Here is a 14,167-nt window from a genome sequence, read left to right as displayed (position 1 = left end):
AGTGAAAAGCTGCTATTATTGAAACAAGTTGAGGACTCATGCAGTCCTATTGACAGAATAAAATCCTTAGACAGAGGTTGCTCTTGTGTTTGCAAGACAATGAATTGAAAAAATACCCTTTTGAAAATTGGCTTCTTCTGAAATTACTGTTAACAATTTCCTTACAGAAGTGAAGAGAGTGGAATTTCTTTCAGCTTGCATATTTAAATCTCAGTTAAAAGACTTACTATCAGTTCCAGCTTCTTTTCCATGTCATTGTTTTTTTTTGCTCAGTGATTTAGTCAGCTCTAGCACAACTGCAATATATATTTTTAAACAATGCTACATAATCTGTGCAGCTGGAATCTGCCTGCTGGGGAAATGCAGTTACTGTTGCTTGTGCTGTCAACAGTAGAGACTGTTAAAGTACAGGCTTAATTTATGAATGTAGAATTGAAAAGGGTAGAAAGTATTTGGTGGTAAAATAAAGTTGCTGAAAACTTCATTAAATATTATTTCATGAAACCCATAATTGTTTTAGGCTATATTTGCCATTATTTTACAAGGAAGTGGAACAATGTGCTTTGCTAGTTTTCCTTTTTTTCCCTACTTGGTGGTAATTCACATACTAGAAATGCCTTCTAACTATAGAGAGAAGCACTGTCTATCACAATTCACTCCAGTGACCTCAGCTGCCAGCCTTTTTGAAAAAAGCACAAGGTCATTTTGAATTTAGCTTCCAAGTGGAAGCATTTTTTGCTTTAGGTAATGTACCAGACCATTTGGTTTATATGAATATTGGCTGCAGTTCACATTTTTTTCCTCTTCTAAACCTTTTTTATTTCTATGCAATTTTTGTGAATAGGGAATCCCTGTCTCCAGGAATATAAAGACAGAAGGAGTTTAAAATGATTCTTTAGGGATATTAAAGAAAACCTGGAGCAAAGTATGTAGCTGGCAAATGGGAATGTTGCTATGATGACAAAGGTAGGCAGCATATTGTAAAGTTTGCAGTGATAATTATCTACATTTCCAGCTTATATTCTTTTTGGTCTGTGTTGGTAAAGCATAAAGAAAGTGATTTATTTTCATTTGGTTAGCATAAAAGTTTAACATAAAAAGATAAGCTATACACTTTTTACTTGAAACATTTTTCTCCCTAAAGATTGCTGTATTTCATGTCATGTCATGAAATACAAACCTGTCATGTTCTCTCTGGCTGACTCTAACTATTGCAACAACATGGGGAGATGAAAAGAGTGGAATAAACCATTCTGGACACTAATGAAAAAATACCTGTTTTTGAACAAGTGATTTACTGAAAGAGAGGAAAAGAGGGAAATAAAGGGAACATTTCTGTGAGGTTAACTTTCTGTCTCACGAGATACAAAAAATCTTCTCTGTATGAGGTTAGTCAACATTATGTACAGGTGTGCTAACTTTCTGTGTGTGTCATATGTCACAGTATTTCCCTGGGGTGACACACTGAGGTTATACAATGGGAGACATCGTCAGAAGACAGTCTTTAATCCCGTGCCTTTTCCTATTAATCTCAAGTCTCCGTTCCTCAGGAAAACAATGTAGCTGTGTCTGACTTGGTTTACAGAGGTGAACATATATACAGGTTGCTAGACCTCGTGTGGTGGGAGTTGACAGAAGTGCTGTGTGTCAATTTTGATGCGAGTCCTTGGTTCAAGTCACTAATAATGTATTATTTAAAAGTGAACTGATACATGAAAGGAAAACCTGGGCTTTTACAGCCATTCAAGGTAACATTTTTCTATCCTAACAATAACAAGATCACAGTATTGCTGAGGTTGGCAGGGACCCCTGGAGACTGCCTGCTCCAGTCCCCTGCTCAGATCAGGTTCGGCTAGATCAGACTGCTCAGGACAACATCCAGTCCTGTTCTCAATATATCCAAGGATGGAAAATACTGCAGAATTTTCTCTAAGCAATCAGTTTCAATGTTTGAGCATCTTCACAGTAAAAAAGTTTTTTTCTTATGCTTAAACGTTTTCTGTGTTTTAGAAATAAGTCACTGTGCCTCAAGATGATAATAATCCCCCTTAACAAAGGTAGTAATGCATGGATGCAACTGCAACATTTGAGTTTTGTTGCTACATTGAGTTCAGTGGGTTACAACTCACAAAGTTGACTTGTGCTGTGAAGGACATCGTACTGTCTTATCGGAGAGTTTTTCAGTCTCCATAAGGGGAAGAAAACATGCATGTTTCTCTTTATTGGAGTAAAAGCTTTTGCTTTTGATTACAAGTAATCACTTTGAAATATGATGATTTTTGTTTCCTGTGTTTATTTTTATTTACAAAATATAAAGAAGGTTTGTTCCCCTGAAGGATTCATCTGTGTAATATTCCATGACACCTTCATGACTGAAGGGTGGTCATAACTACCAGCACACAATGCACTGATGTAATTGATACGACATTTGCTTCTGTTTGGATATTCTTCTGCCAGTTGTATGTTAAACACAGAAAATCTCACAGTTCAGCATGATTTTGAAGGGGACAGAAGTTCTACATTTATAATAAGAATGAATAAATTTATTTGTACATGAGATTTGAATTACTACTGAGTGCAATCTTCTATTTTACTATTGCCTTTGTTTTTCTTAGAATAGCTATCAAAGTATGGTGTTTAAAAACAATTGCTTTTCAGTTATAATGGACAGTTTAATCATTAATTTCACTTATGGAAAGAAACCTCTAAGAAATCTCTAAAGTAATTCAGCAGCCTATAGCTATGTATGTCGAAATTAAAAGTTTTTTTTTTTTTTTTTTTTTTTTTTTTTTTAAGGAAAAAAAGGAATATATAAAGACTCTTACTTCCAAGCCAGAGCATTTCCAAGCCAAGACACAGCCCATTTAGTTCCTTAGGTTCTTGATGTTCCCAGCTGGTAGACCATAACCAGCCCTTTCCAGCTATTTGATTAAAGAATACTGAGAGATCTCAGAATTTTCATGCTCATACTTGTCTTTGTTTTTCTCTGGCAAAAAGTAAATATGTTGTCACTTTACGGATTTTTTTTTTTTTATAGAGATTCCACATTTGAAATATTTTCCTCACATTTTTATATTTTTTTATACAGAAAAAAATAAATTTTTATGTGGAATTAATGTTTACTGTTTAAAATTATTGAAATCATTTTTTTCTTGTCAATTAAGTTTATAAATGATGATGTACAATATGGTGTAATTGTGTAATGACTCAGTAGATCTCCCTTCTCCAATGTTCTCATTGTTTGACTTCTTTAGACTGCTTGCAAAATAATAAGATGCTTTCTAAGAGTTTTTACCCTAGCACATGCTCAGTATTTTATGAGAAATGGTCATCATTTAACAGAAATAGGACTTGAATGTTCATTCATAGTGGAGGTGTTTCAAAGTGTGTATTTGTATTTTTTTTATTTTCTTTCATTTTCAATGAAAAGATTTTTCTTTGTAGTTTCCTCTAAATGGGTGGGGGGCGGGTGCAAAGCGGGAAGAAGGGAAGAAGAAAGAATGACAAAGTGATTATCATGATATTTCTTGGGCATAAATAAAATACAGAATCATAAGATTGATCTATGTCTCTCTCCTTAGTTGTTCTACTTCAGAAGTAAAGATCAGAATTTGTGTTTGAATTCCAAAGACAAAGGTCAATGCTCATATTGTACGTAAAGCGTTTCACAGAATGACACAGAATCACAGAATAGCTGACGTTGGAAGGGACCTCTGGACTTCATCCAGTCAAAAGCCCTGCCAAGCAGGGTCACCTAGCACACATTGCACAGGATTATGTCCAGGCAGTTTTTGAAAATAAGAGTGTACAGCCTCTTTAGGCAACCTATTTCAGTGATCTGCCACTCTGACAGTAAAGAAGTTTCAAATAGATGAACACCCATTCTCTCTGTATGAAGTTGATTTGTAGCTAGTGTGTGGTGTAAAGTATCTTTTTTTTTTTTTTGCCTACCTGTACATATACATTTGTATTTACATTGACACACTGCAACAATTCCAGAGATAAATATCTAGCAAACGTCACACACTATAACACAATATATTTACAGCCATTAAAATATGAATCTTTCACTTAATCTTAAAAGTAAGGGCAGAACAAGGCCTGTAGTCTCATACATGAAAACCAATACATTTCCTTGCCCCTGACTCCCTGTCTCTCTCCCTCTCCATCCTTCCCTCCCTCTCTCCCTCCTTCCTTCCTTCCTTCCTTCCTTCCTTCCTTCCTTCCTTCCTTCCTTCCTTCCTTCCTTCCTTCCTTCCTTCCTTCCTTCCTTCCTTCCTTCCTTCCTTCCTTCCTTCCTTCCTTCCTTCCTTCCTTCCTTCCTTCCTTCCTTCCTTCCTTCCTTCCTCCCCTCCCCTCCCCTCCCCTCCCCTCCCCTCCCCTCCCCTCCCCTCCCCTCCTCTCCTCTCCTCTCCTCTCCTCTCCTCTCCTCTCCTCTCCTCTCCTCTCCTCTCCTCTCCTCTCCTCTCCTCTCCTCTCCTCTCCTCTCCTCTCATTTTTTTTTTCCACGGAAAGCAGTATCTATAGAGGACATTAAACAAACAAACAAACAAACACACACACAAAAAAAGTGTCAGGTTTCTCATGGACAATTCTGAACCTTTCAGGCAATCATTATTTTGGAAACAACTGTTTACAAAATTCGTCTGCTCCTGCTATTTTATGAGTTTGCTAAGACATTAATCCATGCAGAACTCTCTTGACTTAATATTAATCTCAGACAATTTTACATGTTTCATTCAAGAAAGCTGACACCTCTCTATTATTTCACTGAGTACAAAATTTGCATTCTCAGATCATTATTTATCATTAAAACAGAAGCTTTAAAATGGGTACCCTTTGAGGTTGACATGTTTTGACATTTTTTATGGCATTAAGCACAATAGAACTAAATGTCCCACTTAAAATGTACTGGAGCTGTGCTCCTAATTAAGTTTTTATTCTTTTATTTTTCTATTTTTTTTTTAATTCGATGTTCAAGTCTACAACTACCAATAGAGAAAAGAAACTTTTTGAAAAATTGTAAGTTGGGCTCATCTGAAAGCTAAGAGTTCTTATTGTCAGTTCATCATTTAAGGATTTGTACAGTCAGAAACACTCAAATTATATGATGTCATTGGTACCTTATTCTGACAGGGTTAAAAGCTTTCCCAATGTCTAGATTCCTGTGCCTCTATGTTAAATTAAGAAAGGAATACTTACCGCTATTAATTTATTATTGAGACTAATCAGGGTCTCAAATGAGATGATTTCAAATAAGTTCTGTTTTGTCATGCTGATTATTTTAATGGAATTAATCCAGATTGCTATACAAGGAACTAAAATTGCACAGTGGTCTGAATCACTCTTAATGGGTTTAAGTAATGTATGATTATAATGTAAGCACGCATAGCTGGCAATGCTTGGAGCTTTTGTGATTCTCAGACACCTTACAAATCCATGTGATTAAAATCAGACATTATGAAAATGCTGTATGTGAAATTAGAAGGTAGAACCTAAAAGTAAATACAATTTATTGCCATACTCTTGCTATGTACAGATCTTATGGACTGATTAATTGAGCAATATATTTTCTTCACATACAGAATTTATGACATGGAATGTGATTGAGGTCAATTCTCTGTTTTTGGGAACAAGGTATTTTAATAATTAATATGTATAGGAAGGTGATAAAGGATTTACCCTTATTACCCAATGAAAATTGAATTGCATCTCCAGTTCAGTGCAGAATATTCAGATATATTAGAGTACAGTTAACTCAAACTATAGTGAGGTGCAGTAAAAACTCTTGCAATTCCAAGTGACAAGGTCTCTGAGTGCAAAGAAACTGAATCCATAATGTGTATTATTTTCACATTTTAGTCAGTGTAAGAAACATCACAGCTGCACTTCTGCATAGTTATTAAGCCCTTCAGATATCCTTATTACCTTTATTACCAGGAAGAAGGCCTGCTGCATGATTTGAGGAAAATATTACTGTGACATGCTTCATAACTTAAATGTTTAAATTGAAAACATCCTCTTAAATCTATCAAATCAAGTAAGAATATCTATACAAGTTATTAATTTTTCCATATATTGATTTATGGTCCATTTGGTAAGACAATTCCTCAAGCCAGCAGGGCATTTATGAAGAGAAATTAATTAATTTATTTTTTTTCAATTACTCTGACAGAATCATAGGAAACTATTTCATTTTCCTACAACACCTCCTATTTCTGACAACAAATAAACATAATTTAATGGAAAAAAAAAAGGCAACAGTATTTTCACGAAGGGGATTTGGTAGTGTAAATAAACCCTATTCATTCATGTAAAAAGTGATCTAACTGGCAATAGCTGATAAGTGTCTACATCAAAAAATAGAACCACACTTAAGAGAAGCTGTTGGTGAAATGGTCTTGATGAATCTTAGATTGCCCAGAGAAACTGTGAATGCCCCATTGCTGGAGGTGTTCAAGACCAAGTTGGATGCGGTCCTGAGTAACCAGATCTAGTGGATGACATCCGCACATGGCAGGGGTTTGGAATGATATGATCTTTAAGGTCCCTTCCAACCCAAGCCATTTTATGATTCTCACATAAAGAAGAAAATGCCAGTTTCTCTACTGAAGGGAATGACAGATGAATCAGGTAGACAATTCTGTAAGACAGTGAGGAGAGAATAAATCTATAATTAGCAGACAATGCCTACATCATCATCAGGCAGCAGTATTCTGTTCTGCTCTAGGGAGATGTATTATTCACCAGTAATCAACTGAGTTCAGGTCTATAGTCAAAGCAGTATTGAATTCAAAACCAAGTTAGATTTGTTAGACCTTGTTATGAGATGTGATCTTAAGCAAAACCAGGGAGAATCTGAGCAAAGTAAACATGACATTTAAGAGGAAAGCGATGAAGGTCAGTTCATTCCTCACAGGCACATACTTTTGCCTCAGTTTCAGTTGCTGGTGAAGTCCAAAGTGTCTAGTTCCATACAGCTGAAGGGAAAGGCTGATACTTCTAAAGGCTACCAAAGAGTGGTTCTGTCCATCAACATTGAGGCACCATAGCAACTCATCTACTTCTGTGTATTTTACTGCAAGAAGCTATGAGTCAGAGAGATTTTCTCAAAGGCTGGTTAAAGCATTTATAATAGCATGAAATATTAAATATGCAGAAGATAGTTTGTCTTAGAAAGTTCTCTAATTTACTTCAGCAGAGGAAGCATTTACTGCTATTCCTGAGGATTAAGGTATCCAATCATTTTGGCCACGCAGCAGGTTGTGTTTTATGCTGAGCAGATTGGACCCAAAATGTTGCTCCCCATAGTCTTAGTCAAATCTCTCCCCTCTAAGCCTGAAATAAAATGGATTTGATGCACAAATTCCTGGGGTGTTCTATTTTAAATAGACTATTTCTCTCAATTCTCCTGTTACCTGTATCATAAAAATTGAACTTTTGATAATTAAGAGTAAAATAATTTGCAGTAAAGAATTTAGTGGAATCTGTGGATCCTGTGCATAGCACAAAATCAAAGTGATGATACATTAGTGAGGTTTCCATATTAATATTTTTTCAATTTGTGCCAATTTCATTAGGTTATTAACTTTTATAATTACATTAGCATTTAATCAAAAATTAGTTTGCAAAATACAGAATATTCTTTATTATTAGTTATACTTGGAAGCCTAAACACTTTTAAGCCATGTTACAAGAACATACACAGCTGGATGGATTTGAAAATGGTCCTTCTCTCTATTACTTACAGCTCTATTAACAAATTAGCAGCTTGACTGGTACTTGAATATAGTTTTATTTGCTGTTAGTTGAGCTATTTATGTAAAGGTAAGATTATTGAAAGAGACTCAACTATTTCAGAATATTAAAATTTGGATATGTTTTCAAGTACTCTATCAAACTTTATAGACCAATGATAGCTTCCTCCTTTGAGCCACCAGTTATGATGAGGTAGGGTAATATCCAATGTGATTAACTTTGATGTTGGCTTGCCTAAATTTTAAGTGTTCCACATGGTGTAAAAGTGTACGTTACAACCCTTCTATGTTAAGTACATGGGAAGAGATTTATTCCTCTGTAGACTTACAGAAGTGAGTTAGAAACTTTTGATATAGTAGTGTTAACTATTTGAGATGAACGTGGTGGAAAAACAGGTCCTCCCCCCAGACTTTTCATATTAGTCTGGGATTAGGTTATTCACTAAAGAAACAAAGGATCTGACTTTTAAGCCTTTAATCCAATGAAGACTAAAGCTGTGTCCCAGATGCATGCTTTAAATAAGTAGAAGGCATGGCTGGGAGGATATTCTTTAGTCTGTTGTGTTTTAGTTTCTGTGGGTTCTGGTGACTTGCTAGAAATCCTACCCAAATGGACTCTTAATATACCTTCTGAGTGTCACCCCTCTCCCCATTTTCGGAAGAGAACAAGAGATAATAGAAAAGCAGAAGAAAAAGCAGAAGACATTCCTTATGCCAAAATTCAAAAATACATACAGAAGGTTGAAGTAGTTCCAACAGAAAGTAAAACGACTAAGAAAGACGTCATTTTGTTTGGGCTCAGTCAGCCAGAACAGAAAGAATTTTAAAGCATGTTGCAGATGCAATTTAGAGATATTCTGTAGGTACTTTTGGTAGTAGCAGGATAATGCATATTGCCAAAAGAAAAAAAAAAAAAAAAAAAAAAAAAGGCCTCTCTGCTGATATTCCTTAAAATGGCACAACTTTGGGCATGTTTCATTCATACTAAAAAAAGGGAATAACTATAACTACTTATTAAAAAAAAAAATGAAGGAAAAAAACCAAACACTACCACCACTAACAAAAACTCCACAGAATGGAGAAGTACACTCTGGGATGCAATCTGAAATGGAGAAATGTGTTTTTGAGGGAAATTTTGTTTTGAATCCTGAAGAGAAATGAACCTGCACTGCTCCAAGAAATGGATTATTGGTTAAAGTTGATAGATTGTGGCAAGAATACACATTAAAAAATGACTACCTGTTTATTTACAAGTCGTAGTCTCTATTGTTTTTATTATAGTTACAGCAGAATCAAAGCATCTATAAATATGACTCCATATTTATACACAGACAGCACTGAAGCAAGAAATCTTAGTGCAGTACAGGATTAATTTTATGCATTTATTGGAAGATTTTTTTATCATGCATTGTATGCAAAGAAAGAAACAACCCATCATCAACATCTGAATTATTTTTGGTTTTCATTCAGATTAAAATTTTCTATTTTATAGAAGATAAATTACAGTTTACCCTTGGGATTAAAAGAAAGCATCTGCATTATCTCCAAAGGGTTATAAAAAATAAGGGTTATAAAAATAAAAGGTTCTCCAAAGAGAACTCATCATGATTCAACCTATCAGAGAAATAAACTATCAATATGCTATCAAAGTCTTGATGTAAAGGATAAAATTTAAGTTTGAAACAAAAAACTAGTTTTCATTTAATAATGATGGTTGGTTGTTACATCACTCACTCTTATGTTGTTTCAATGAGCAATAAAAAGTTAGATTTCATGCTATCATGAAGTGAACATCTTTCATGTTTTTTATAACATATTTGCAATATTTGAATTGAAGCTTGATTGCTTATCACCCTGATTAAAAGATTTTTCACAGAAATGGAACTGTCTAGATAAATAAGCAATAGGTTTTCTATGTCTCCGTTCCTAGAGTACTTTTTTACATTTGGAGTTATACGTCTATGCTATTTACATATCTCCTTGTAATTTTTTCTGTATGTTTTAAGACAAATAAGGATTTAAAACTGTTAAGGACATTTATAATTAGAATTTACCAGTATAGCCAGCAAAAGTAGAAACTCTGATCTATTAGTGTGTTTAACTAATTTAGGAAAAAAAAAAATTAAACTATGATTGCAAGATTTTTGCATCTTTATCCACTGATCTTGTCCTAAATGTACAAGATGCAAAAAACATATCACATAGCAGTTAATACTGGTTATTACTGTGCAGATGTTGCCAGTGCCTGGCAACATTAAAGGCAAAATTTGATTACAAATCACTGAATCAACCTGAATGCACTGAGATTATGGGGATCTAACTACTTTCTTAAATTAGCTCACCTATGGTTTTTTCACCTTCTGAAATGGAATGTCCCTCAGAAATATTTTTTGAAAATATGTAACAAGTGTCATCTGCTAATTATTTAGTTGAAAAAGGAAAATCCATCAGCTAACCAGGGAAATGCAAAAATACACAGAGGAAAAGAAGCTAACATCCATACACTATATCCTGCTGCCTCCTTAGAATTTCTGTTCTTTCAAAGTTTGCCATATGTATATCTCATATTATTTAAATAACTAGAAATCCTCAGTTCTACATGTTGTATCTAAAGGGATAGGGGTATGGAGACTTCAATAGTAGATTGCTTTCCTTTTATTGTAAGGCTAAGCAAAGATATAATCACAGAGAGCGCATCATTGGATCAGCATTTGAGTTTCTTGTTTGGCCCCGCAGCCACTCTAGACTACCTTGGCTTTGCTCCAGTGTAGCTTGATCCTTAGCTGAGAGACAGAAATGTATTGGCACTGTTCCTGTGCCACACATAATCACATTTTGTAAATATACCCCCAGGTAGCATCAAGTCACATCTCATAATAAGGTCATTTATGGGAGCTGTGTCCCACTTTTTGGAGGTAATTATTGTGCATTTTAAAGGAAAGTGAAAGGGATGTTGGGAACCTCAACTCATTGTCTGTATGTGGGATATGCAACATCAGGGCAGTTGGACTACTCAGCACATGCTAGGCTCTGCAAACTTAAAAGGCTTATTTAGTCTCTGCTGTGGTTCTTCTAAGTTCCTATCCAGAGATCTGAAGAGAAAGCCTTAGGATACTAGAGTTCACTGCTTACCATGTTGGAGAAAAACAACTAAAGGTGCTTGGAAATAACCCTTTTATTGACATGCAGCCACTGTGGGAAGGTTTCTACTAAGCCATCCAGCGTTTAAAGTCTCCAGCTCTTGATAGTTACAAATTGTTGTATTGATCCTCCTTTATGCATGGACTATCTGCAGCTCAAACACAAATAATTTTTTCTCTGTTTTTCACTTTCACTGTTTCTTACTAGCAAGGGATACTGCTCATGCACAGTGTTTAGGCAGGATTTCTTGCTTACCTATACATAAAATACACATTGTTATGTTTTTATCATAGTAAGTTGTCCTGAGCCTTGTGCAGTGAATCAGAAACTTATGAGAAAAGTGTAAAACAAAGGGAAAGTATCATTTGAGCAGATGTCTGCAAATCCAAGAAAGGTGTGGATTTTTATTTCCTGTTATGGCTGAATGTTCAGGCCATTCCTTATATCAGCTGATTTGCCCTAGGATCAGTTTGACCTTTTTAAGATTCCTCAGTGTCTCTGTCTTTTTTGCCTGATTACCTGGTGATTCTGTGTTACTTTGAGTGAAAACCTCAGGGAAATTGGTCCTATGAATGGAATCTCTTATCTTCCAATGTTGCTAGCCTTCAGGGCAAGCCTGTCTGAAATCTGAGCAGGGCTTCCTTGTGCCAAGGTACTGCCATGTCAGCAGAGTTGCCTCCCTCAGCAGCCATGATGTCCATGAATTGTTAAGTGCACTTCTCTTGAGTTCTGTCCAGAGAGTACAGCTTGGATTAAAGTCAAAAAAGAGGCATCTCTTCCTGTGTCTGAGCTGCACTGGGGGTGAGGAGAGAGCTATGTGCACACTGAGCTATGAGCTTCTGAAAATGGGAATGTAAATGCTTCAGAAACTCAGAAGTACAAATCAATGCCCTTTGGACAGTTCTTAGACAACTAAATTCACCCCAGGTCTTGATCACCAAACCAGGCAATTAAAATCTTGTCCTTCCTCTTGGGTTTTGTCCTACAAAAAGGTCTTCCTGTTTCATGTGGGTGGTTTTCAGATTGTGAAGTCCTTGGACTTTGTCATATATATAGATATATTGGGATTAAATGGGAGGTGTTCAAGAAAAGGAACAATTCTTATGGCGTTCAGTGTTTTCAGATATTACATATAGTTCTTTTAATTGAAGCTTATATCTGAAAAATGAATACAGATCTACAGTTATAAAGTTTCACATTTATTTTCTTGATTTAATATAGGCATCTCTTACTCCTCATATGTTGTAAAGAAGATTATGAATATTCTTTTTTTTTTTTTTTCCTTGTTACATCTACAGTTGCTTCTTTGTCCTCCTTTACAGGTTCCTTTGCCAAAATCAATAACATCCAGATCAATGGAAAAATATTTTTTTAAATGTAAATCTTTCATCCTTATGGTCCTCACTTGCTAATGATTTGTAATGGATTATTGAATAGAAATGAGAGCAGACCTTGATATAGATTGCCAGACAGATATGTTACAAGAGGCGATCTGAGAAGGGAAATGCAGAAGAATAATGAAGCCTGATAATAATAGAAAACTGTGGACAAAGCACTGAAAGTGAGAATATGTGAACATGACTCCCATGGAATAGGGTCACAAGCCTGTGTCTGAGTCATATGATTTGTTGCAAGGAAATATAAAATTATTATTTAGTTTAGGTACAGAAAACCAGAAGGACTTGTAACTTTAGCAGATTGACATGCTACAGATATCAAACAGTAGATGGATTAGAGACAATAGCTATTTATAATGGTATTGCTTTTTTCTTTTTCTTTTTTCTTTTTTTCCCACTATGAGAAACCATAGCAAACAATACAGACACATGGCGATGTAGGTGATAAAAGATACAGGTTTTCTTAGCATTGTGATAGTAGCAAAACTACTATGATCTGTTTGGTTCACCTTATTTTGTGTGTGTCATAAAATAGAATAGAAAAACATAAAACATAAAAAACACAGGCACATGAATTTTAGCTATTAATAGTGTAGGAATGGAATTCAAATTATTTCACATTAGGTATCTACAGTGCAGATGTCTGTGCATGAACAAGTTGATTGCTTTTGTAGTGAATGGAGAGGAAGTCACTTGGTGGGATGTGGTTCACCTAATCCTTTGCATGTTTAAAATAAACCAGATGAATTGTACCGTAGAGGTGCCTCTGCTGACAGCAAAAAAGGATAGGAAAAGGACTGGAAAACTATGTCAGCTTTAGATATCTGTGCTGCAGGCTTCTAAAGACAAATGAACAGACTCCAATACTCCTCTGTTTTTCAGGGGAAATATGAGCTTGAGAAGGGAAGCTAGGAATAAAGTGATGAGTTGTCATTATTATATCACCTGAAAGTTGTTTATTAAATTAAAGAACAAATGGCAAAGATGCAGAGTTGGTGCAAAAAACATGTGATAAATCTACTTTTCAAAGAATTGTAAATCTAATTAAAAAGAAGCATACATTATTTAATAATAAAATCAGACAAATATTTTGTGTCTGCTTTAAAATCAGTGAAAGAGAAATTAATTCATATGGGGTTCTTCCTCACATATACAGGGATTGTATAGACTTCCTTGTATTACACTGTGCTGATTTTAATTGTGACACATCCAAATCATAAGATCTCCTTACAGATAAAACTATTAACACTGAAAAAACGTGGTTAAGATGCACCTTAAGCAAGATTTTAAATTACACCGCTATGAAAACACCTTTAAAACTGAAAAAAAAGTTGTAGATTATAAAGCTGATAATAAGAAAGCAGGAGGAGGAAATACTGTTATGGAAGAATCTCTGGAAAAGTAAAATTGGTCTTAAAGAGTGTACTGAAGCCAATAGAAAAACAAACAATCAAACAAAAACTGTTGGATAGCAACATGTAAATGCCAAATATAACATATTGTATGTCTGTACAACAGTTATCGACAGTGAGTTATATAATTCATTGGAATTGGAAATAAGTTATATAATTCACTGTTCTGTAGCATTCACCCAATCCATCATAAGGGATCTGTCTGTCCAGTGAAAATGACCAAGCATTTCCTAGGAAGAATGAAATGTATTCTAAGAAGTGTAAGTAAAATCATTTGAAATATGACAAAGAAAAAAATAAGAATGAAAATATAGGCAGAAATCAGGAAACTATATTCAGAAGAGATGAATTTGAAAGTTTAATATGGGGTTGTTTTTCATTTCTTAGTATGATGGCCTATTAAGGGTTCTGAGAAGCTCTACATCAAATCCATGCAAGAAATACTGTTTGGAGACTATAG

At 35.0% G+C, this 14,167-nt stretch overlaps 1 protein-coding gene across 4 annotated transcripts in view; it reads left to right on the top strand.

Moving 5' to 3' along the window:
* Nucleotides 1–14,167, top strand: part of GRM8 (glutamate metabotropic receptor 8) — a 346,560-nt gene that overhangs the window by 219,376 nt on the left and 113,017 nt on the right. The window lies entirely within an intron of this gene.

The sequence above is a fragment of the Aythya ferina genome (assembly GCF_964211825.1).
Source record: "Aythya ferina genome assembly, chromosome: 1".
NCBI lineage: Eukaryota > Metazoa > Chordata > Aves > Anseriformes > Anatidae > Aythya > Aythya ferina.
The sequence above is the reverse complement of the archived record's forward strand: the minus strand, read 5'-3'. Positions and strand labels throughout refer to the sequence as shown.